This window comes from Cryptomeria japonica, chromosome 3 (genome assembly GCF_030272615.1).
Source record: "Cryptomeria japonica chromosome 3, Sugi_1.0, whole genome shotgun sequence".
Lineage (NCBI taxonomy): Eukaryota > Viridiplantae > Streptophyta > Pinopsida > Cupressales > Cupressaceae > Cryptomeria > Cryptomeria japonica.
The window spans coordinates 565,920,343-565,943,710 of record NC_081407.1 but is presented as its reverse complement, the minus strand read 5'-3'; positions in this window follow the sequence as shown (position 1 = coordinate 565,943,710).

Below are 23,368 nucleotides of genomic sequence, written 5' to 3'. Positions count from 1 at the left end.
AAGAATATCACCCCATAGTACCCTACAATCCAGAAATCATCAAATATTATCCAAATCAGCATTCAATAACGAACCTCCAATAAACCTGCAAAGTCAGCAACCTCACAGATTCATGGAAATAATATCACCCCAATATCGTTCTATCACATTAATTCTCATACACCAATTACATGTGCAGTATGATTCATAAAGAAATAAAACATAGACCAGAATAAGTTGTTGATTTCAAACAATCGGCATTACCAGGTAACAAAGAACGAGCTCGTAGAACATATGCATAGATCAGGCAATCTATAAGTTGTTTCTTGTATTAATTTCAAATAATGTATCACCAAAATAACTCAATTTCATAACAATCTACAAAAATAATTTAAAATCTCTAAGTGGGCCTCAAATCATCAATTTTTTTACCTTTAAAAATGAATCAAATTCCTCAATTTATAGAGTTTTTTGCCCTACTTTCTATGAAATAAATCTAATCTAAATTAAGAACTAAAAAGAAAGGAGTCGCAGTTGACTTGCAAGTCTCTGCCTCTATACTCCTTTTAACTATTACAAAACGAAGACTAGGTGAGCACTACAAAGAACATGTTGCATGAGCTAGGCTTTCGTAGTCATACAAAATTTTGCTCAAAACTGAAGTGTGAGTTGGAAGCGCTTGATGAACTGAAGAACAAACTGAATCTTTAGCTGGTTTGGGCTTAAGACTGCTTGACCAATAGATTTCTTCTTAGAGTCACTAGGCATGTAAAATGTTGCCTCCAAAGGTAGAACTTGATGACAGACACACCAACTATCGGTGATAGAGCTTGAACCAGAAATATTTCAATTAGTCCCATTAGGCATGCCAGAAACTGTTGTCACAAACTTTGCACCCTTTTTGAACACTAGTTCTTAACAACCTTGTGAAACATGGAAATAACCTCTAAACGTGGGACCTTGCACATGTAAGGTTGAGTCTCTGGATAAGGTTGGCTTCCTTATCAATCAGGGTGTAGTGTTGGACCAACCCAACACTTATAAAACCTATTCTAATGATCTGAGGAGAAAAGGGGAGATGGAATGCTGAAAGAGAAATGAGTTGTTGCACCTACATTGAAAGTTGATCCTCCCTGCCCATAACTACACAATACATCAATGAAAACTACCCAAGGATATGCACAATTTTTTATCCCGATCAGCTCCCTAATAATGTGCAAAGGTTAGAATCCTGCAAGATGAAGAGAGGAATTAAAGAAATTCATAGAAGCCATCTATAGGGGTGTTAACACAATCACATAAGCTAAGAATCAGAAAAGAATGCATTCAAATAAAAGGTAATACGCATTACACAGAATATTTGAACTGAAAGACATACAAGAGAGACAATTTTATTGATATAAAAGTAAGGCAAAGTTTATAGTTGCAGAAAAGTATGAAATTTCTATAAGAGAAACAAGGGGAGAATCCTTAGAAAGAGTTACAAAATTTTCCTCTATAGATTAGGCATAACTCAAATAGAACACTAGGTTTAGAAACCCTAACTAGTTAGGGTTAGGTTACAAAAAAGAGAGGATCAAATCAGATAGATGGATCTAATGGTCATGTGTCTAAAAATATCTCCCAAAACTAGGAAAGAGCAGCAATCCCTGAAAAATGGGAGAATCTATGAATGAATGGCATCTGAATGTCCTCTGCTAGACCCAAAAGTCTTCATTCTACAATAAATGGGAAAGTTCAATGTATTAAAATCCTCTATAGACTCATGGTGAAGTAATGACAATCATCTCTTGGTCCTCTAAAAGTGATTGGGGATAAATCAGATTTGATTTGGTTCGCCGATGGGGTCAGAAACTAATTTTTTACCCATCAAGTCAGCAACCACCCTTGGGCACCTATTTGAATTTCAATGATCACCTCTAGTTTAAATTTGGGCCACTAGATCCTCCCTATCGTGCGTGGATGGACGATAGAGATTGTTCCATGAGGTCTTCAAAATCCTTGTAAAAGAAGTTTAAAATAGGGTCGTCGATCTGGCTCTATAGTGAAATCGGACAACCATGATTAATTGTTAAATCAGTTAACCCCACAAGCCTCATCGTTATTTCATGGCTAGGGATGTAACATTGTTTCTGACCACTATGAAATGATGATAACATTTTAATAAATCCTACCCTGGCTACATCACAGTTTCACAAGGTGGACCTCACCAATGGTCTTCCTCACTTCTCCTCTATCCCACACTTCATTCATGACCTTTTTAAATCTCCCATGGGGTGGCAGGGAAACATGCACCTTGAAAATGAGTTGGCCCCACCAACCAAACAACCATTACAGCATCATAGCCAAGGGTGGGACCCAGTTCCTAATCGCTATGAAATAGTGATAACACTATATTCCTAGTGGTCACATCACCTATCGCCTTTTTGCACGAAAGTGAAAAAGTCATGATATTCCTATTTGTAGGGAAATAGCGATAGGCACCTTCTAGGTGATAACAACTTATTTTTCTACCAACAACATCGCTCATTGTAGTGTAGTGCGAAAGAGGAAGGTAAAAATAGGGAACAAAAGTGGAAGTTCCCAACCAACATGACACCGCAATAAAAAGAACTCTTGCCAGTCGGTAGCTGGTGAAAGGGATCGAATCCACCATGAAGAAGGGACCCTCCAGCCAGTAATCTTTAAGTGAAATGACCGCCCCAACAGGTCAACAAAGGAAAAGAATAAGGTTGAAAAACATTAAGGCAAAATCCTTAAGGATCTAGGGTTTTATGTCTTAGGAGTTTTAACAAAGTTTTTAGCAAGTGAAGATATCTCAGATCGGTTGTTTGCATGGCTAAGGTTGACACAAAAATGGTCAACAGTTATATGAGCCTTTGTCATTGCTATATACACTGTTTTATGTACCTTATTTAATAGGGTTATTTTACTTTTAACTACTTTATTGAGAGACAAATAGCTATCTCTAAGAGAGTTAAAAAAAATGTTGTTGTACATGTTGTCTTGTGCCCCATCAATTACCAAACAAAAAGAGTAATTAAATGACAAAACAACAACTCAATGGGATGAAGATCCAAAAGAGTTGAGGAATATTAATGAGGGTGAGGCTAAGAAATTAATTAAGATCTCACTATAGGAACAAATAGAATCTAGTAATTTAAATAAAGGGGAATAATTCATGACATTTTCATCATATGATAATTTATTTTTTGAGCTTACTACTACATTCAATTAAACACTTATCATTTTCACATTTAGTTCTAATTCCTAGTTGCAACTTTTTAGTTAGCAACCTAGACTTTGTAATTTGAGCATCATGAATTGCTGATATAAATATTGGATGGGTCAAAATCATGTGTTTATCTTAATCATAATGTGATGACGTCACTCAATGTTAGATCACAAAATAAGCTATTATAAAAAAATAACCTTTTTATATGATTTAATTATTATTATTTTTTATATCTTAATATTAAGATATTCATTTCTATAGATTTTTATACTAATTGCATTCCACTCATCCCTAAATTCCAAGATTTTTTTAGTATCTTTAAAATAGATTTACAAAAAATGAAGAAATTTTAATAAAGGCAAGATAATTAATTTGAATGAAAATAAAAAAATTCTCTTACTTCTTAAATGAGTGTAGGATACAATGAACATCCAAAATTGATCATAGATGTAGACAAATAGATAAATTTATAAGAAGGTGAATGTAAACAATAAATTATCTAGAATAGAAATATCAACTATAACCTAATATTGGGGATGGAAAGGTTAAATAATTATTGACGACCATATACAAATACATAGGCTTCTATGACGCATGGATATAGGAGATCATGTATGAGTTTAACTCCCAATCAAGAGTTGAGTAACTTAGTTTAATTATCAATCTGAGATAGAGGTGACACTACCTCCTATTAATTCATGTTGCACTCTAATAGATATTGTTGGGATTCTATATGCACACTTAGACGAAGCAACCAATATAGGATGGAATAAGAGGAGTGATAGGAGGTGCAAGCAAAGCAACATAAGGTGTGAGGCATTTTGTAAGGAGAAGAACGAAAATGTGATCAAAGAAAGGATTGAACGAACAATTTTAGGGTTGCAGAATGGGTAGCAAATGCAGAAAAGAAAATTTAAATGAAGGACATTAGGGAAAGGTGTGCATAATATTAGAGAAAAAATGATGGGAGATTCGAGTGTAACACGAGATTGAGCCTCCAAAGGTAACCAAGATATCATTGGACACAGTTGAATGTCCCATGCTGGAAAAGAAGATCGATGTGGAATGGGGTGAATTAGGGGGAGAACAAAAAAAGGTTCAGACCATAACTTTGCATCAAACTTTTGGAGAAGGGAGAACCATTCAAGAATGGGGGAGGTTGATAAAATCTCAAATCAAGGGCACTGATCTAGAATATTGTGCAACCTCAGATGCAGAATGGATCAGGTAGGCAGAGCTCCAAATGGGATCACTCCCAAAGATCAATGTGTTTTATTCAGAAGCATTAGTATAGATGGTTCTCGAAAAAAGAGATAGTTTCAGAAAGACCAATAAGGCGGATCATCAGGAGATAGGATGTAGCAATAAGGATGGGAAAAATAGAGATATGAATGTAAGGGCAATTACGATATGGATCACAATTTAGATCAAAGGGTGAATGAATATGTGAGCAAAGGTATGTCTACAACAATAGGGAATTTTAAATAACTATTCTTGGATAATAATTTAATAGGGAAAGTTGTGACAAAGTTAAGAGAGGTAGGAATTTTCATCAAATGGGGCAGGGGATGACCTGGTCTAGAAAAATAGAAATATAGTGTAAACAAAATTGGGGAACAACAAACAAGATGAGATCATTGGGCCAAATGGGTTCTTTTAGTAGAAAAATCCATGCGACAAGAGCCACATATGATGGATGGATCAAGGATTTTCACGAAAGAATATACACCTAATTTGGACCCCTAGATACAAGAATAAAGGCCCTTCTAGTTTAGATAAGGTTGTACAATCTCCCATCAGAGTACTACGAGGATGATATCGTGAAGGATATAGGTGATAAACTAGGGACATTTATCAAAAAGGATGAAAAGATGGAAGATATGAAAGTTGAAACTTATGCTAGAATTTGTATTAGTGCTCTACATTTCTCATCCTTGCCAAATTGGATGGAATTATACTTTGAGTATAGTGTCTCTATACAAAATATCAAGAGGAAAGATGGGCTCAACATATGCCCTAAAAGTGGATTGAAAAGACGTGTAAATTTAAAATGTTAGAAAACCAAAACAACCAACACATAAAAGGAAGTGAAGGTCCTTCAACTCAAGAGAGGAAAAGGAGGAGAACAGGAAGTGGGGAAATGGATAACAAATCATATTCAAATCAAATTTGAGATGAAAGGGAATGCATTCAAACATATGAGAGATATGTATACAAGATGACATCCTCAACTATGGATCCTAGTGAAAAAAAAAGATGACAAAATCAATTCCCTCTCCAGGGTTAAGGACAAAAGGCTTGTGGAGAAAGGCACATAGAAACATGTTGACCTTGCCCAGCCCCATGTTTAGGATTTATAGAAGATGGATAACCAACAACAAAAAGAAGGTAAATTGTGTTATCCTTATTTTCGTTTTTGATGAAGTAAGATAACCCCATACAATTTTTTGTTTTCATTCTCATTTCTCTAAGGTTAATGTTTTGAGGCATTTTGGTCACCTCATTCATCCTTGAATACTTAGTATTCAATCTTAAAATCTCGCTTTATTAGTTAAAATTCAAATTTTAATTTAAAATTTGAGTTTTATTTCTTTGGTGCAAAATCGGTTTTGAAGCCCGATTTTACACTAAGTTTGTTAGTTTGGTGTAAATTTGAGGTTTAAACCCAACATTACACTTTGGTTTTTAAGTTTGGTGCAATTAAGACTTGTGAGTCTAACTTACACATTGGTATTTAGTGTAAATCGGACTTACAAATCCAAATTACACCATTATTAAGCACAATTTAGCATTTATTTCTTGCTAGAGTTTATTTTTATTTGGGTTTCCTCTTTCTTTTTATTTGATTTTAATCATTCATTCTTTTACATTTAGTGTTTATGTGAGCTTGTGAAGATTAGTAGTGAGGTTGAAATCATTTATTTCATGCTATGTGATTTATCTCTTTTCTTTCATGCTTTCACAATCTTCTTTTTCTATTTTGGCTTAGCTTTATTGTTTTTGAGTTGCAGTGGAGGTCGGCATGACAATCCTTACATACACCCAAAATACCTTTGTGTGTATGTCATTATTTTCATTCTACCATCCACTTTTATTTATCTTCTTTGTTATGCCCTAGTCAGGTGTGGATCGAGTTTGAAAACTCAGCACACACCAAAGCCCTAGCTCTGATGTGTGTCAGCTTTTCACCCAATCCACATCTATTCTTTGCAACTCCCTTCCCAGGGTGGATGGCGGGTGATGAGTTGAAACAATAGCTCTTTTTGTGTCCATGTCTGTTATGTTTTTTATGATTTAAGTTGTGTAATCAGATAGTGTGAAGGTCATAGGGTATATTGGAGTTTTGACAGTGTGCATATTGAATATTAACCGAACTTGTTGAACCTTGTATTATTTTGGAGAAATATTCTTGTAGCTATGAGAATTATTATGATAATTTCATGTATGGATGCATAAATACTATGGTTGATAGAAAATGGATACGTTTGTGTTTGCATGCACTAACCCTTGATGCAGGAATAAATAAGTAGTCGTAGAAGCGGTCAAGCTACACCAGTTTGGAATCGTGCCATGCAAGCCGTTAGAGATATTTCAAGGTGGTTGAGACCATTACAGAAAATAAGGGAGATGGTGTTCAAGTGGAGCGGTTGAAGAATAGTGAGGTAGTACCAAATTTTATGATTGTCTTCAGCAGGCGGCAATCTCGTGAAAATTGTCATGCTATGTTCTTCATCATGTAATGATGAAAGTCCCACGATCTTTGTGGTTGACTTCTTCATTGTTGTAATAAAATTTTCCCCCTATTCTCATGGGCGTGGTCTAGGTAGTTAGGATTTTGTTATAATATTCTTATAAATAAATTTTTGAACCTCTTCGCAAAGGTTAGATAGAGTTTTTAGAGCTAAGTAGTGTTTTCCGTGTTTTATGTATTGTAAACAACTTTTGGCAATAATGAATAAAGTTATGTTATTCTGAACATATAGAAGCATTTGAAATCTGGGTACGCTCGTCCAAGGTGGCCCACTTGGTGAGTAATCATGTGTAATTATTGAATTAAGTTTTCTTTTTCTGAAGTAGTTGTTTTGGCAATTGATTGTTCCTATAGCAACTGGAACCAGATCTTGTGAGTGTTCCTACAGCCAAGGCATATAGTGTAGTTCCTGCTTGCTAGCTCTGAACGTAGATAACAGTTATTCATTTAAATCACCTTTCAGTGTTAATATTTCCTGTAGCCATTTAGTTGTTGCATCCTTGTATGTTTATTTCAATAACTTCATTTGTTGAAGTAGGATATAATGGATTTTACTAGAACTTAGTGCACAAACAGTGCTGGCCCATTTCAAGTAATACGTCCCTAGGTTGACAAACATATGAATCTCATCCATAGGAATGATAGCTATTCAGAATAGATGTCCAATCCTTGAGTTAAGGATTCAACTCTATTTATTATCCTAATTGGCAAGCCAAACATTTTTGGCACCGTTGTCGGGGATGGTGCCAAACTAAGAACCTATCATAGTCATGAGTTTTCAAGTTCTCAGTTAGAATTTTGTTTTGATAGTTAAGATAAGCTATTAAGTATTTTTTTGAATCTGCATGCATAGAAGAAGAAGAGATGCACATGGTATATTCCTTCCTAATCACTCTGATCATAGAGGACTCAACCCATATGAAGCACCAGATGTAAATCCTTTTGCTACAATTTATCAAGCCCCGGATAATTTGAACTATCCTACATTAGAACTTTCAAAAAATGGCCTTCATTTTATTTTTGGACCACATGAATAGGACCATTATCCTTTATTTGTGCATCAAGGACCAATGGCAGGGTGAGAAGGTGGAGCTAATCCACTAGAGGGTGGAGGTAATCCCCCACCTCCAAGTGGTAGTGTTGACATTTGTTTTGACGCACTCGCCAATAGTCAAGTAGTCAATGTGAACACTCACCACCTCTCCTGAAAAGAAATAAGTTATGGGGAACTGAACACTCCAAGGTCTCTATAGTTGGGTCTCGATGGTGATGCGAAGCTCAATGGTTCATGCAGTTGTACCTATTAAGGGGCTTGCTAGTTGAAACTAAATCCCAATAAATTTTAATAACTTAACTTATCTTCTTTTTTTTTGTATTTTATGATTTAAGATTCTCCTGTAAAGAAATTGCAAAAGATAGGGAAACAAGAAAATAACAATGAAACCAATTCAATAACAACTTAATGAACTAATCAATTAGTGCCCTACAATCCAAAAATCATCAAATATTATCCATATAAGCATTCAATACCGGACCTCCAATAAACCTGCAAAGTCAGCAACCTCACAGATTCATGGAAACAATATCACCCCAATATCATTCTATCACATTAATTCTCATACACCACTTACATGTGCAGTATGATTCATAAAGCAATAAAACATAGACCAGAATAAGTTGTTGATTTCACACAATCGACATTACCAGATTACAAAGAACGAACTCATAGAACATATGCATAGATCGAGCAATCTATAAATTGTTTCTTGTATTAATTTTAAAGAATGTATCACAAAAATAACTCAAGTTCATAACAATCTGCAAAAATAATTTAAAATCTCTAAGTGGGCCTCAAATCATCAATTAGTGGACCTTTACAAATGAATCAAGCTCCTCAATTTATAGAGTTTTATGCCCTAATTTCTAGGAAATAAACCTAATCTAAATTAAGAACTAAAAAGCAATGGTTCACAGTTGACTTGCAAGTCTTTGCCTCTATACTCCAATTAACTATTACGAAATGGAGACTGGGTGAGCACTACAAAGACCATGTTGCATGAGCTAGGCTTTCGTAGTCATGCAAAATTTTGCTCAAAACTGAAGTGTGAGTTGGAAGCGCATTTGAAGTCCCAATGGGGTGGTCATGCAAAAACTCCTTTTAAAAGTCATGTTATTATTAGAAACTACTCATTTATCTTTTACTTCTTTTTATAGGTTTTATAATTGTTGATGATACATGCAATCACCTCGGCAGGAGGATCAACAACATGTTTAATTATGAACTTGTACTTTTTAAAAATTTCCTCTACATTCTTTCTTTCACTTTCTAACTCCTCTATTGTCTATGCAGCCTGTTGACACTAGGTTATCAAATATGTATATATGTCCATTAATGCCACACTAAACTGAGTCAGAGCTGCAAAATGTTGTGCCTCATATGCATCCCACTAGCGGAGTACCTGATCTTCCTCCATACTTCCAGCATTGGTTATTCCAAGCTCAAAAACTCCTAATAATTGTACTACAAAATTCTCATACTTTTCTACTAGGAGGGGAGACCGAATATCAGTTATATCCCCCACATATGGTTGAATCATTTCAATATTCAACTCCAAAATGTATGTGTAAGATTGCAAAATTTTATAGTTGTCTCCACCTAAGAGGTCTTCCCTTATTATCTTTTCTTCACCAAGACTCAAAACTTTATTCAAGACCCGAAAGTGCTTGCTAAAAGTGTTGAGCTTCCGTTCCCACTATTGAGAACAAGAGGCTAATACTCCTCCAACTTGCACTGCCTTCCTATATTTCGTCATGGTGTTCTACAAAAATAGTCTAATTTTAGAGGCATTTATTTGTGTCCATGACTTTGTCGTGGCAGCCACCTACCTTACCTCAACCAATGCTTTTATCTCTCCCTCTAGGAGTGATGAGGTTGAAGGTAAATTATCACTTATACATGTATGCAAGGGCTTTCCCATATCTACCGACAACTGCTTATATTGTTCCAGTTGTGCCTTGACCTCTGAATGGGAGGTGTGTTCTTTTTCCATTCGTCGCCTAATAACGCTAGTAGCCAATTCCAACATATCTAATTCTCCCCATTTAGTCTGCTTAGCCAGTTTCACCTATGATACTTGGTAATTTGGAGAGCTCTGACCTTCTACTTGTGTAGGAACTATTATATCTGCAATCACCTCACCAGAACCTATTCATGATAAATGATGTACGGTCTTTGCCCTCTTTGTTTTCCTTGGTTCTTTAGTGATTGTCTATTGTAGTGTAACTTTTGGTAGCTCTACTTTCATTTTCTTTTTCTCGAAGGTGAATTCTAACCATTGCGGCACATCCTTATCTTTTTCACCTTCATGGGGAACGATGTTAGCGGTCACTATGTGCACATTTTACTCCTCTTATGCTTCATCTTTCTCCTCTTCTTTTGTATGCATAAGGTCTTGGGGTTTAGAAATTTGACAGACCAGGATAGCTTGGAGAGCAGTATCAATATTTAACTGTTGCTTCTTATGTAACTCTCCTAACTTATCATTTATTTCTTCTTCAAACATCTTGCCATCTTTATCAATTTCATCCATACCTTGCTTATCAACTATTTCTTTCAATAATTCTTCTTGGTCTTGTGGAATTAAGACCAACCTTTCATTTTGTGGATCTTCAGACTCATTTCACTCCTTCTCTCCTCCAAGTGCTTGTTGTCCCATAGGTTGCTTGTCCTCTTGGTCAAAATCTGATTCGACGTTATGGACACTTAAAGTTTTTGTGGTGGGTTTTAACACCTGTGTCATGGGGGCACTGTTCTTGTAACAAAAATATCATTTGGCAGTGGAATAGGGGCAGTAGCAGCTGAGGTCAAAATTGGAGCTTGTGCTACGGTGGTAGACAGAGATTGAGTGGATGCACCTATCGTATCAGGAGGAGGAGAAGGTTGTGCACTTTCATCTTCTTTCCCTTATTCATCTTCCTCTTGAGTAGCGTCTCCTAACGTTTGTCCAATTTTTGTCCTCACGGGATGTACCTCTTCCAGTGGCACAGCTCCCAACCCTTCTTTTACTCCAAAATCTGTAGCCTTTTTCAAAAGTTCAGACCTCCTCATTTTCTCTTTGACTTTCTTTAATAATTCCTAGATACTTTCTTTGGGTTCAACAGTTTCATCTACGTCAGCTGATGTGTTCTTTCGAGAGTTGGAACTTGTCTTGTGGGCATACTCCTTATAACCCCTTCACTCAAGAACACCTGAAGTTTATTCCTTTTCTTCCCTTTTGAAGCGCTTGGCCTAACCCTCAAACTTAGCCACTGCCTAGTTTTATCTATAATAGTTTGAGTTATTTTGTCTATATCTATATCCTCCTGTGTCGATCACCTTATTGGAGAGAGAGGCTTCTTGTCAATTTCTTGCTCCTTATATACAAAATCCAATAATTCACCATCATCCCTTAGTTCTTTAGGTAGATTGGTCTCTATTTCAAAATTTCTTATTTGTGGTACCAACAGCCTATAATTCTTTTCTCTAACTTCAAAACTGTCTTTGAGGTTTGCCCAAAAATCCTCCAATCTGGACTTATTCCCCTCATATTCCTTTGGCATTATTTGCTTTTATCTTGTCATAGGGATCATAGTACTCCCTTGCATAATTAAATTCTTTAAGATTTAAATCCTGAAGTTCCTTCTCTGATGTCTTCACTACCTGAATCTTAGAACAAGAGAAGTAACCAATAGAGACTGGAAGATCTATACCCGCCTTGTGTTTTGAAGACAAAAGAGATTGAAGGTCGAGCATCTGCTTGACATATTCTAACAATATAATATGATCATTGCAGTATCATAGCAACAGCATAGGGTTCCCCACGAATCCACTAACCCTGATATATGTAGAGTGTACATGCCCATTCCCTGATGATTGCCATTGCTTCTGGGCCGATTCTATAACCTGTATCACCCTTGAGTTTGATGATGACAGGAAAAAGGAAGGCATCGTTTATTCTTTTAAAATGTGCCTTTGCATTGTTTAGAGGAAGTTGTGAGTAATACTCCCACACCTTCTTCTTCCCTTCCTCATCGCCTAGTTGTCCCTATATTTGCAACCCTGGGAATTTTCCTGCTCAGGCAGCTACCCAAATAACATAGGAGGTAAAGAAGAATTTCTTCATTTGATGCACCTCCTTCATCTACTTATGTATGTTGTCAAAAATAATTTGGGCCCAGTCAAAGTATTGTTTCCCTATTAGTATAGTTGTTATAAAATGGAACATCCAAGGGTGGAAGTGCCAACAATCTAACTTGTTGAAGGCCTTTCTCAGCATGATGATTAAGTCTTGTAGTACCCCTACTTGTTTGAACTCATTGGACTCATATTTTATTGGTTTTTTTCAGTGGATACATTACCATGATTTGTTATTCAGACTTATATGACATTATCTCATGCTTTATATGGATATGAGATGCATAATTTATTTGCAGTATTTCAGTAATTGTGATTTATGGCATTTTATGGATTATTGCTATGTACTAACACTTTACTTTATCTATGCAATGTGGAATTATAAGTTGTGTCTGCGAGTGTATTGGATGCAAGGGGATGATTTTCCTTCACTCATTTCGGTGAGACAGGGAACGTCACGATTCTCCTTTATCGGTGTGTATGTCGTATTTTCTATATTGTATATATGCATGTGTGGTTTGGTGATGCAGGATATTGCAGGTATAAGTACCAGGTAGGTACGAGGTATCGTCTCCACCTGGCTTCACAGGTCTGAGCGTACCTTATATTTTCCAATGGAAATGGAGGAGGTAGTAGCTGACCCTATTTTACTCAGTTACACTCGTGTGAGTGCCGTCAGTTCGTCATCCTGTCAGTTTGTTCGGTCTTCATATTTTGTTGTTTGATCTTTTATGAGTTTTTGCTTGAGGTTTGCTCAGTTTGTGTGTTTAGTGATTTTAATTATTGCATGTTATATTTTATTTATCTGTGAAGGGTGAAAAGTTGTTAATAATGGGAATTAAATAGTGACTCTATGATTTAACGTCCTTCGTGTAGAAGTAGGTGAATTATCGAAACTATATTCAATGTTGGTTTTCAAAATTATACTATAGTTATATGTATTTAATATGTATATTCGGACTCGATCATATACATATATATACGTGTAGGTAATTATGATTCATGTTTAGTTATGTTGATTATTCTTAATATGATTATTTATAAGTTGAATAATTTGGATTTTATGACCTAACGTACCATATATCGAATGGTTATTGTCTTTTGTACAAAAAAATGCGTCTTTATTAAGGATCATTTTGTTTACAATAATACAAATACCAATTTTATATAAATATTAGTTAGATAACTTTGAATTTGATTGTATATGTGTGTGTGTGTGTGTGTGTGTGTGTGTGTGTGTGTGTGCGTGTGCGTGTGTGTGTGTGTAGGTGACTATGAATTATGTGTACTAATTTGAAATTACGCTTAAGCGATTATTTCCTTATTATATAAACATGAATATTCATAATAAAGTATTTATGAATATACATATATAAAAACTATGATTATATACTATATCTAAAACCATTTAAGTTTAGACTTACTTTGCAACTTATAATATAGTTGATTATTATATTATTATCCAATTTACATATTTATGCATCAAATAGCATAAGGTGGGGGGGATTTATTAACTTCATGTATTTAATCAAGCTCGAGCAGTCTGAGTGGGGCTCGAGCAGCCCAAGTGGGACTCGACCATCTCACATTACCAAGTTTATGTCATATAACTAGGGAAGGAATGCCTTATGAATCATGGTATGTTGGCTAGACATATGCTTAGACCATTGAGAGTTTAAAAGAAATAAGGATTGTGTATGTGCAACGTGGGCACCACGAAGGCTATCCCACGTAACAACCAACTTGCATGCAGAAATCGATGAGTAGAGCGATATATTGGGAAGCCACCGAGACTTAGGAAATGCAGATCTATTGCAAGTAGAAACCACGATGGGAAATATTTTCCCCAATCGCTTACCATGTTGTAGATCCTTCATGGTAGTAGGTAGGTTTAAAGGTAGTTGTTTGAATTAAGGTAGGCGTTGTTTAAGGGAAACACCTCTAATTACCACTACTCCTATTAAAACATAAACCACATGCAAAATACATAAACCACCGATATCTACCATGAATGACATGTGTAGAAAGAAGTAGTCGACCTGGCACCACAACTGGCAGTAAACGGCAGAGGAAACCCGTGGTAGGTAGTCGACTTGGCCCTACTCCCAGATCCTCGGTGAATTAGTAGATAAGTCAGATGTCAACTTAACTCTCCCATGACCCTCGGTAGGAAGTGACCAACCTGGCATTCCATCATTGTAGATAAAATGGCAAGGAGTGGGGTTGATTACAACCACTGACCACTCCTCCTTTTTCTAGGAACACCAACCACGTTGCAATATTAACACTGATCACTCATTTTTTTTAATGAAAGGACATCAACGTTGCAAGTTGCCAAACATGTGGCATGCGTTAATGATAACATGGTTTACCATCCCACATAAACCCATTGATATCCACCAAGATTGACATGTATAAAGTTAGTTATATAACTTGCATGTTTTAAAGAAGTCATTTTTAGTAAAGTCAACTTAGTATTGGAGTTAAAAGCCACATGGATAATCTATAATTATGGACTTAATAGCTATGGTAGTTGGTGTCACATAAGAAGTTAATGGATAACTTTGCATGTGAACACATAAGAATTCAAAACCATTTAGGACTATTATGTTGCAGTAAAACCTTGAGCGGTGTCATTTAGAATCAATGCACCACTAAGAGAGATAGCCCGAAAGTAGTAAAGAGGGTAGATGACAACACTATATATAGACCATTGAGTTGGAAGAGAAGGGGGAGGTGACTTGCAATGAAGGATTAGAGAATGGAATGAAGAAGAGAAGGTAGGAAAAGATATAGAGGAAGATAGAAAATATCAAGTTGGAGCAGAGAGAAATAAAGAAAAAGAGAGCAAGATAGAGGAGAGCAAGAATGTAGAAGAGTGACAAGAGATTAGGGAGAATGGAATAGTGGAGATTTTGATGTGTTTATGATCAAGTCATAAAATCTCAATGATGATCATCTCTGATTTAGTGTCGAACTTAGGGTTTACACTCTTGAATGGGTGTTAATTACTTTATTATTATCAGAGAAATTCTCAAAATATAGAAAGGGTAAGGACTCGGAATAGAGATCTTGTGAGATAGAAGAGTGCTGAGGTGGAAAGTATTGGAACCTGGACGTATTGCAGATAATTTGAAGTTATCAAGGATCGTAATAGCCATGGATCGAGTTTCTTGAGGTAGGCTCAAATCTAGTATGTTTTGTTGAAAGGATTTAAGAGATTAAGAATGATCTAGATTTATATTTATGAAATAGTTAGAGTCACAATATCAATCAATTTATTATGATCATGCAAGTATAGATGCATTAATGATATATTTCATGAAAGTTGGTAGATTAAACTTAGTGAAACTCTTAGAAAATTAGATCACCCAATCCTTTAGAAACAGAGTCAGAGGATAGAGAGAGAAACTCTAAAATTGAACTACGAAAAAATATGAAACATTAGGTTTATGACTTATTAAATAGTGTATTAATATAGTTGTAATTCTTATTTTCTAGAAGTCTTAATTTGAAAGCTATTTATGCATTTTGTTGTTTTAAGAAAAGATTGCCTATATTAGGATCTTGTGTAAATGGTATTTTCAGTCAAGTTTAAATTCCATTGCAATTCTAGTTTAGTTGTCATTGTGTCCTATGTTATTATATTTCCTTGGTCAAGTGTTGATGTATAACCTTATTGATGTGAGCCATTGTGTGTTTTGTCCAAATGGTCAATCTTTGGTTAGTGATTGTGTATCCATCACCTATGGTTTGTCAGGATTAGGTATGGCTGTCTATTTCGCCATAGAGTTCTCGTAGAGAGACCTTTCCTATGGTGTCCTATGAGAGAGAGAGTGGTTTTTGAGCGGGGGTCGTGCCCGAAGTGGATGACAGGATAACTCGTCGGAAGTCAGATAAAAAGTGATAACCTAATAATTGATTAGGGGGTAGCTAGAATAAATATTAATTAAGATAATGTGCCTCGTGCATAGGTGTAGTGCTTATACAGGGCTCATAATGTTACGAGAAGGTCTGGAATGGAAAACTTACCACCTTGTCTTCATGAAAGGATTGGTAGGGTCCGCATGAGAATTAGTTGGAGTCAGAAGCCGGGAGAGGTTACCAAGACAGAGAGCCGGGACCTAGGAGGTTGTACCATGCTATCCATCTTAAGCTATGCGATGACACTCTCTCCTTAGAGTCACTAGTGTTTGTGAGTTGAGTCACATGGATGTTTGTGGAGTCTTGTAGACCTTTCATACTTGTCTTACTTTGCTTGCTTGAGGGTTTTCTACTATCTCCTAGCACAATGGGGTGGTTCTATTTTAGGATCACATGGTCGGGTGGTAGTGTCACTTCCCATCGGATGTTCTAGAATGTATCTTCAGGTGAGGAAGGGCTTCACTGGTGTTCTTGGTTTGTGGTTCATGTACCAGCTCATGTTTGTGATCATTGTTCAGTTGAGACCTTGTGGTCATTGTATCAAACTTCTATGTAACCTTGATATTGTAACTTTGTAATCCGTGGTACTTGTGGTAACCATGTATTTATGGATATTGTAAAAGGGAATCAGTGGAATGTTTGTTATTTTAGTTGCCTTAATCTTTTGTATATATGATCTATGAGAAATGAATACATTGGAGTACTTTGATTCTTTCATTATGGAATATGGATGTATGTGTAGTTTTTGTCTTAAGCATTTGATTTTCCTATTTAGATGAACAGTTGGATTAACCGTGGTGTTAACATAATTTGCGAATTAATCTTCGTTGGTAACCCTTAGGAAATCATGTGTTAGTTTTCCATTGTGTTATTAGACGTTCAATGGTTATAATTAGTGCACTTGCTCTTTTAAACAAAAAAATTATTATGCCCTTTTAGTTGCCTAGTTGTATTGTTTTCCTTTAGGGTTTCTAGCGGGGCATTACAAGTCTCATTGTGGCTCCTTGAAATCTGCCCTCAAAATGTTTGTGGCCTTTAGCCCTGTCTTCCTTTCCTCTTCCAACCAATTCGCATTCATATGCCTTTTGTTTGAAGCAATATTTTTATTCCATACTCTGACGGCTTCTTCCTCGGTAGTCAAGAGTACCTCATCCCTTGCAGGGATACCAAACACAAATCCTAGCATATCCACTGATAAATTAATCACAGTTCTACCCTAATCATCTGTCCACTTTCTGGTATCTGCATTGTAAAATTGTATAATGGTTATAATAAATTAAGGGGCTTCAACCGATTGAGGGAAAATGGTTGCTTCCACCAAACATGATCTCTTAATTCTCCTCAAAGGGGCCTCTGGACTTGGTCTGTCCAATTGTGTTTTGATATCTTCTAACTCGATATACCCCACCTCTTTATCTATCACCCATTTGATTTGGTCATCCAACTTTAAAACATATACCTTCCCTTGATATTGATATTTCATGGTTATAGGAAGCTTGTCTAACTCTTGTTGGAGGTCCATCTAAATGCTTTGATCTGCAAGAAACAATCAGGAATTAGTCCATTGCATACTTAAAAATATCAATAACATCATCCACCTCAGGACTCTAGGGTTTTGGGATGGATAACTTCCTTTAAAACAACTGACTTCGGAACTCTGGGGTTTCGAGGTTAGAATAGGCTTAAAAAAACTAAGTTCGGAACTCTGGGGTTTCGGGTGGATAAAACAAATGGGTTCCAAAACTCCGAGGCTCCGAGAATTTGAGTGGATAAAACAAATGGGGTCCAAAACTCTGGGGTTTTAGGATGGACAAGGAAAGATGACTTCAGAACTTCAAGGTTCTAGAGTCCCAGAGTAGTTCAATTGAGTGCCAAAAAGATGTTTCGGAACTCCGAGACTCCAGAGTTTCGAGGTTAAAATAGTGGCCAAATAGGAAAGAACTTTGGGATTTTGGGGTTCCAAGATTGGGGGTAGTTCACTCATAGGTTTTGAGATGATCCGGAACTCTGAGCTTTCAAGGTTAAAGCATGACCAAGCCCGGAACTTCAGGGTTCCAAGGTTTATGAGAACTACCAAGCCCAGAACTCCTGCGGTCCGGGGTTCCAAATTTTATGAGAACTACCAAGCCTGTAACTCTGGGGGTTCGGGGTTCTGAGGTTTGGAAAATCTAGGGCATGCGAAAAGAAAAAAATATGCAAAATAAGGAAAGCAAAAAGGAAAAATCTAAGCTTAAAAACTAAAACATTTAAACACAAAAACACAAGGAAGGAGATTTCTAGCGGGAGAAAAAACACGAAAACTCAACAACAGGGAGGCACGAAGTCAGGAGGTCATAACTAGAAGGTTTGAAAAACTTGAGTGCACAAATGAACTTAGAAAATTTCATTCCTCCTATTTATACCCCCCGAAACATCGTTCGTACGGTCGCCTTAAACAAGACCTTGGGAGTCTAAGGATACGGACTTCCGAGGTGAAAGCTAAAAACACAAATAGACCTCGGGACTCTTGGGTTCCGAGGTGATAAAAGAAAGAAAGCAAACAAACTCAGGACTCCAGGGTTTAGGGGTTGCCAAGACAACACAACTTCGGGACTCCGAGGTTCCGGGGTTCCGAAGTGACTAACAACAAAACATGAAGAACTCAGGATTTCAGGACTCCGAAGTCTTGAGGCTTCAATGACAAAAAGAGACGAGGCTTGACTTCAGGACTCTAGGGGTCCGAGGTTCCGAGGTCGTGACAAACATAACAAACAAAAATCAACCTCGGAACTCTGGGGTTTCGGGGTGAAAAAACAAAAGCAAACGCCTACTTCGGGACTATGAGGTTGCAAGGTCCCGGGGTAGGACATCAAAAACAAACAAAGGACTCCTCAGGACTCTAAGGTTCAAGGGTTCTGGGGTGTCCAAGAAGAAACTAAAAAAAAAGATACAGAAAGAAAAAAGAGGGACCCATATTTTCAAGTCAAGGAAACTAATGGGGTTAGGAATGCAGGGCATAACAGATAGAAATCCACCTGTTAACCCAACATTTGAATTTCTCATTTTTTATCTACATGGTAATGCCACCCTCAAGAACATCCCAACTTCGTCTTTGCCTAAATTTTATGGGCTAGTCATAGAAGACCTAGATACTTTCTTGTTTGAATTTTATGTCCTTTGTAGGAGCTATATTTACACTACAGATGCCCATAGACTTAAAATTTTCCCTGCTACTTTGAAAGAGTCCACCTTGAGATGATTTATGAGTTTAGGGAATAGCTCAATCAATACATGGGATGAAATGAAATGATTGTTTCATAAGAAATATAAAAATTATTGTAGGGGAATCGACTGCCATGGAAATGATATCTTCAAAATGATACAGAAGGAGGATGACAAACTAGAAGACTATCTTGAGAGAGTTCTATTTTATGTTAAGAAGTCTAAACACAATACTCCAAATGAAGAATCTCTCAAGATGATATTTCTAAGAGGAAATAGTAAAGAATGTATGGATGCCTTGGACCTTATGGGGGGTGGAGATATAACTCAATCATCATGGAATGACATTGGTCAAATCTATCAAAAGTATTCCAGGGCCACTACTAAGAAGAATAGGTGTTATAAGCTTGGAATGTCTTCATCAACATCAAGAAGTGGAGTTTCCCATATGGAATTAAGCCATCTTCTGAAGGATTTTAAGGAGGATATCATAAATAATATGGCCACTCAGTTGGACACACTTCAAGCCAAGAAGAAGCATGAGGAAGTTGAAGCAATGCTTGCAGAATTTTGTCCACATTGTAGGCAGAGGAAGAAGGACTACAGATGTAAGTTGGTTGCAAATCTTTATTTTTCTAAGTTTAAACCAGTACATGGCGATGATGAACAACTCTTATATGTTGCTCAAAGAAGGACATGGGCCCCAAGACAAGGTATGCCTCTAGATCCATTATCTTTTGTTGGTTATAATGTGAATTCTTATGCTCAAAATAGTTTATTGAAACCTCCATATGTTCAAAATTTTGAGAAATTTCCACCTCAAAATTGGTCCATCTCCATAGTGGCAGCACCCACAGGGAAATTTGTGTCAATCTCAAGGACCATGGCAGCCATCACAAGGGAGTTGGCAACCCACTCCTCAATGGAGAGGAGGCCAACAGTGGTCAAATCAATCTTCTGGATACCAGCAGCCACTATAGCAGCCTCAAGAGCCTGCTATAATGCCATCCCTTGCTCCTAATGCTACTCCATCTAAACATACCTAGCTGCCAGCACAACTCTGGCCAAATCCTAATAGCAAGCCCGAGCAGCAGTAGTAACAAGTATATTTTGTTGATCTTAGTCGACAACATTGTGCATATTCTCTCAATATAAGCGACATTCATCTTAGATCTGGGACAACCTTTCCTAATCCATCTCCTCCGGTTATAACTGAAATGACACAAGAAAAGGAAGTATTGAGTCCAACAACCCAAGCTCCCTAGGTTCAACAGCCTAGCAATTCACCTCCAACTAATAAAATGCCTCCATTCCCTCAAAGGCTACAAGTAGAGGAGACTAAACAACATGAGGATGCAACCTTTGATCTTATTGATCAGCTAAAACACATATGTGTTAAGATTCCATTATTCCAAGCTATTAAGGATGTCCCCATCTATAGCAGAGCAATTAAGGAAGCATGTTTGAAGAAACCTGGTAGGAAAAAGAAGGACCCACAAACAGTCCATGTAATGGGTCAAATGGATAATATTATGTTGGGAAAGGTTACAATACCTAAATACTCTGATCATGGTAGCCCTATTGTAAAAATAGTCATTAATGGAACTCAAATAAAGAATGCTCTAATAGATCTAGGAGCAGCCATAAATGTTATGACTAAGGATATCATGCAACAACTTAACATAACCAATCTCAGACCCACTCCTACAGTCCTGCAACTTGCTGACAATTCCACAATCTGACCTGATGGTATGATTGAAGATGTTGTGGTTACTCTAGCTTCCTATAAATATCCAATGGACTTCATGATATTATCTCCTAAAGATATGTTGGGAGGATATCCTGTCATTTTAGGGAGACCTTGGCTTGCTACAGTTGATGCATGCATTGGGTGTTGGTCAGGGGACATGACTATTTTCGATGAGAATTCTACTAAAACTCTTGCTTTGTATTCACCTGCGCAACCTCAGCTTGATCAAGAGCAAGTTGTTTGGCCTGACATGGGAGAATAATTAGAAGAAGAGGTCAAATTTGTTCGTCATCTCATGATGATTAATACAAAATCATTTATACAACTTCAAGATGAATATTGTGTGCTTTCTAATATTATGGAAAATCAATATGATTTGGAGTAGCAATCACATGAGCTAACATCATGTGTCATGGCATCAGAACTTCCTGCAACCACAGACATATTGCATACTTTGTTACCATCAAAATTCCATACTTCTTATCTCTCTGAAGTGGCTCGGATAGATCTTACCGTCAAGGTAGAAGTTGCTCTAGATAAGTATTTGAATATTAATAATCAGCTTACAGAAGCCCAAAAGGCAACCTTGGTTGACCTACTTAAATGTCATAAGCAAGCTTTTGCATGAGACTATAGAAATGGAGGGTATAGATCCCAAGCTTTATACACATCAAATTTATATCAAATAGGAATGTAGACCAATTAGACAACCACAAAGAAGAATCAATCCTGCATTAGGAGAGATAGTTAAAGAAGAACTATAGAAATTGTTAAATGTTGGATTTATCTATCCTGTATCGGATAGTTAGTGGGTGTCACCTTTAGTCATAGTTCCTAAAAAAGGAGGTAAATGGGGAGTTTGTGTGGACTACAAGGCACTCAACTCAGCAACTAAGAAGGATCATTTCCCATTACTATTTGTGGATCAAGTGTTAGATTCTTTGGAACAATACTTTTCATTCTTGGATAGATTCAATGGCTACAATTAGATTTGAATTACCCTAGAAGATCAGAAAAAGACAACATTTACTTGTCCTTGGGGGACTAATGTAGAGCATCATGAAAAAACAACCAAGAACCCCAAATCAACCATGGAGTCCCAATTCTAGGGTGCTCACTGGCCCATTTAACCTTCAACTTTGTTAGGTTTGAGGTATCTAACAAGATTAAACTTGTCTTAGAAAACCAACTCATCCAATACCCAATCAGTCCTTAATCCATTCAAGACAAAATCCAACATCTTTAAACTCAATGAGAATCCACATTATCAAGATTCAAAACATCATCTTATACATCTAATTCGAGGTCACATTTACAGCTTGATTCCATTACAAGAGTTAGGCCTCAAAACCTATTTGGCCACAATGCCAATCAAGCACAAAAACCATTACCTCTTACCTTGCAAGAATCCTCCACTCTATCCTTTAATCTCACATTGTTCAACTTTCATGTCCTCATTTTATTTTTTGCACACAAACTCAAGGTCCATTAATCCTCCATAACATCTCCATGATCCTTCCATTGTTTGTAGTAATGTCAACTTCCAATAGTATGATCAGCAGCATAAGAATGCCCTAATCCTCCAAAACATGAAACATATCTCATTATATCAACCTCAGTACTTTCCACATCAATGAAGATCATTTACCAACTTCCTATATGATTCATGAGTCCAAAATCCAAACCAAAACAAACAAGAGTTTCCATTCTTTGTGATTGTCCTAGCTATGATAGTTTTGACAGTACTACACTCTGTCATTTACAACTTTCATTGAAGACATTATCTCAAAAATCCCTCCGGTGAAGATATAGATAACTATTTTTAACAAATAATATCCAAAATTTAGGAAAATTCAACGGTTAAATAAAGATTTATGACCTCTTCACTAAGACCGCTTTGACTGTTACAGAAAAACAAGAAATGTGCATGCCCAGTCCTCCTAGGGCATCAAATATCTCATGATTTACATAAAAAATCACTGTAAAACCAAATTAATATGAAATTTTGTTGATTTTACTATTATATTCTAGAATATGGCAATTTTTGAATGGTTGTATCTTAAGATATCTTCAAACCCTTGCATACAACTCGGTTATAGAAGGTTTCTGATCAGATTTTGAAAAATCTAATAGAACTCTTACCACAATCTATGGCACATGACCAAATTGGTTCTTAAAGGAATCTGAATCACTGTTCTTTGTATTCCAATCATTAATCAGGAGTTTTCAATCCATTTACATACAAGGAAATGTCAAATAGCATCAAGAAATATGCCTGCAACCAATAACTGTCAACTGAATGAATTCAAAACAACAAACTTTTATTACTTTCCCAATAAAATACATTACAAAATT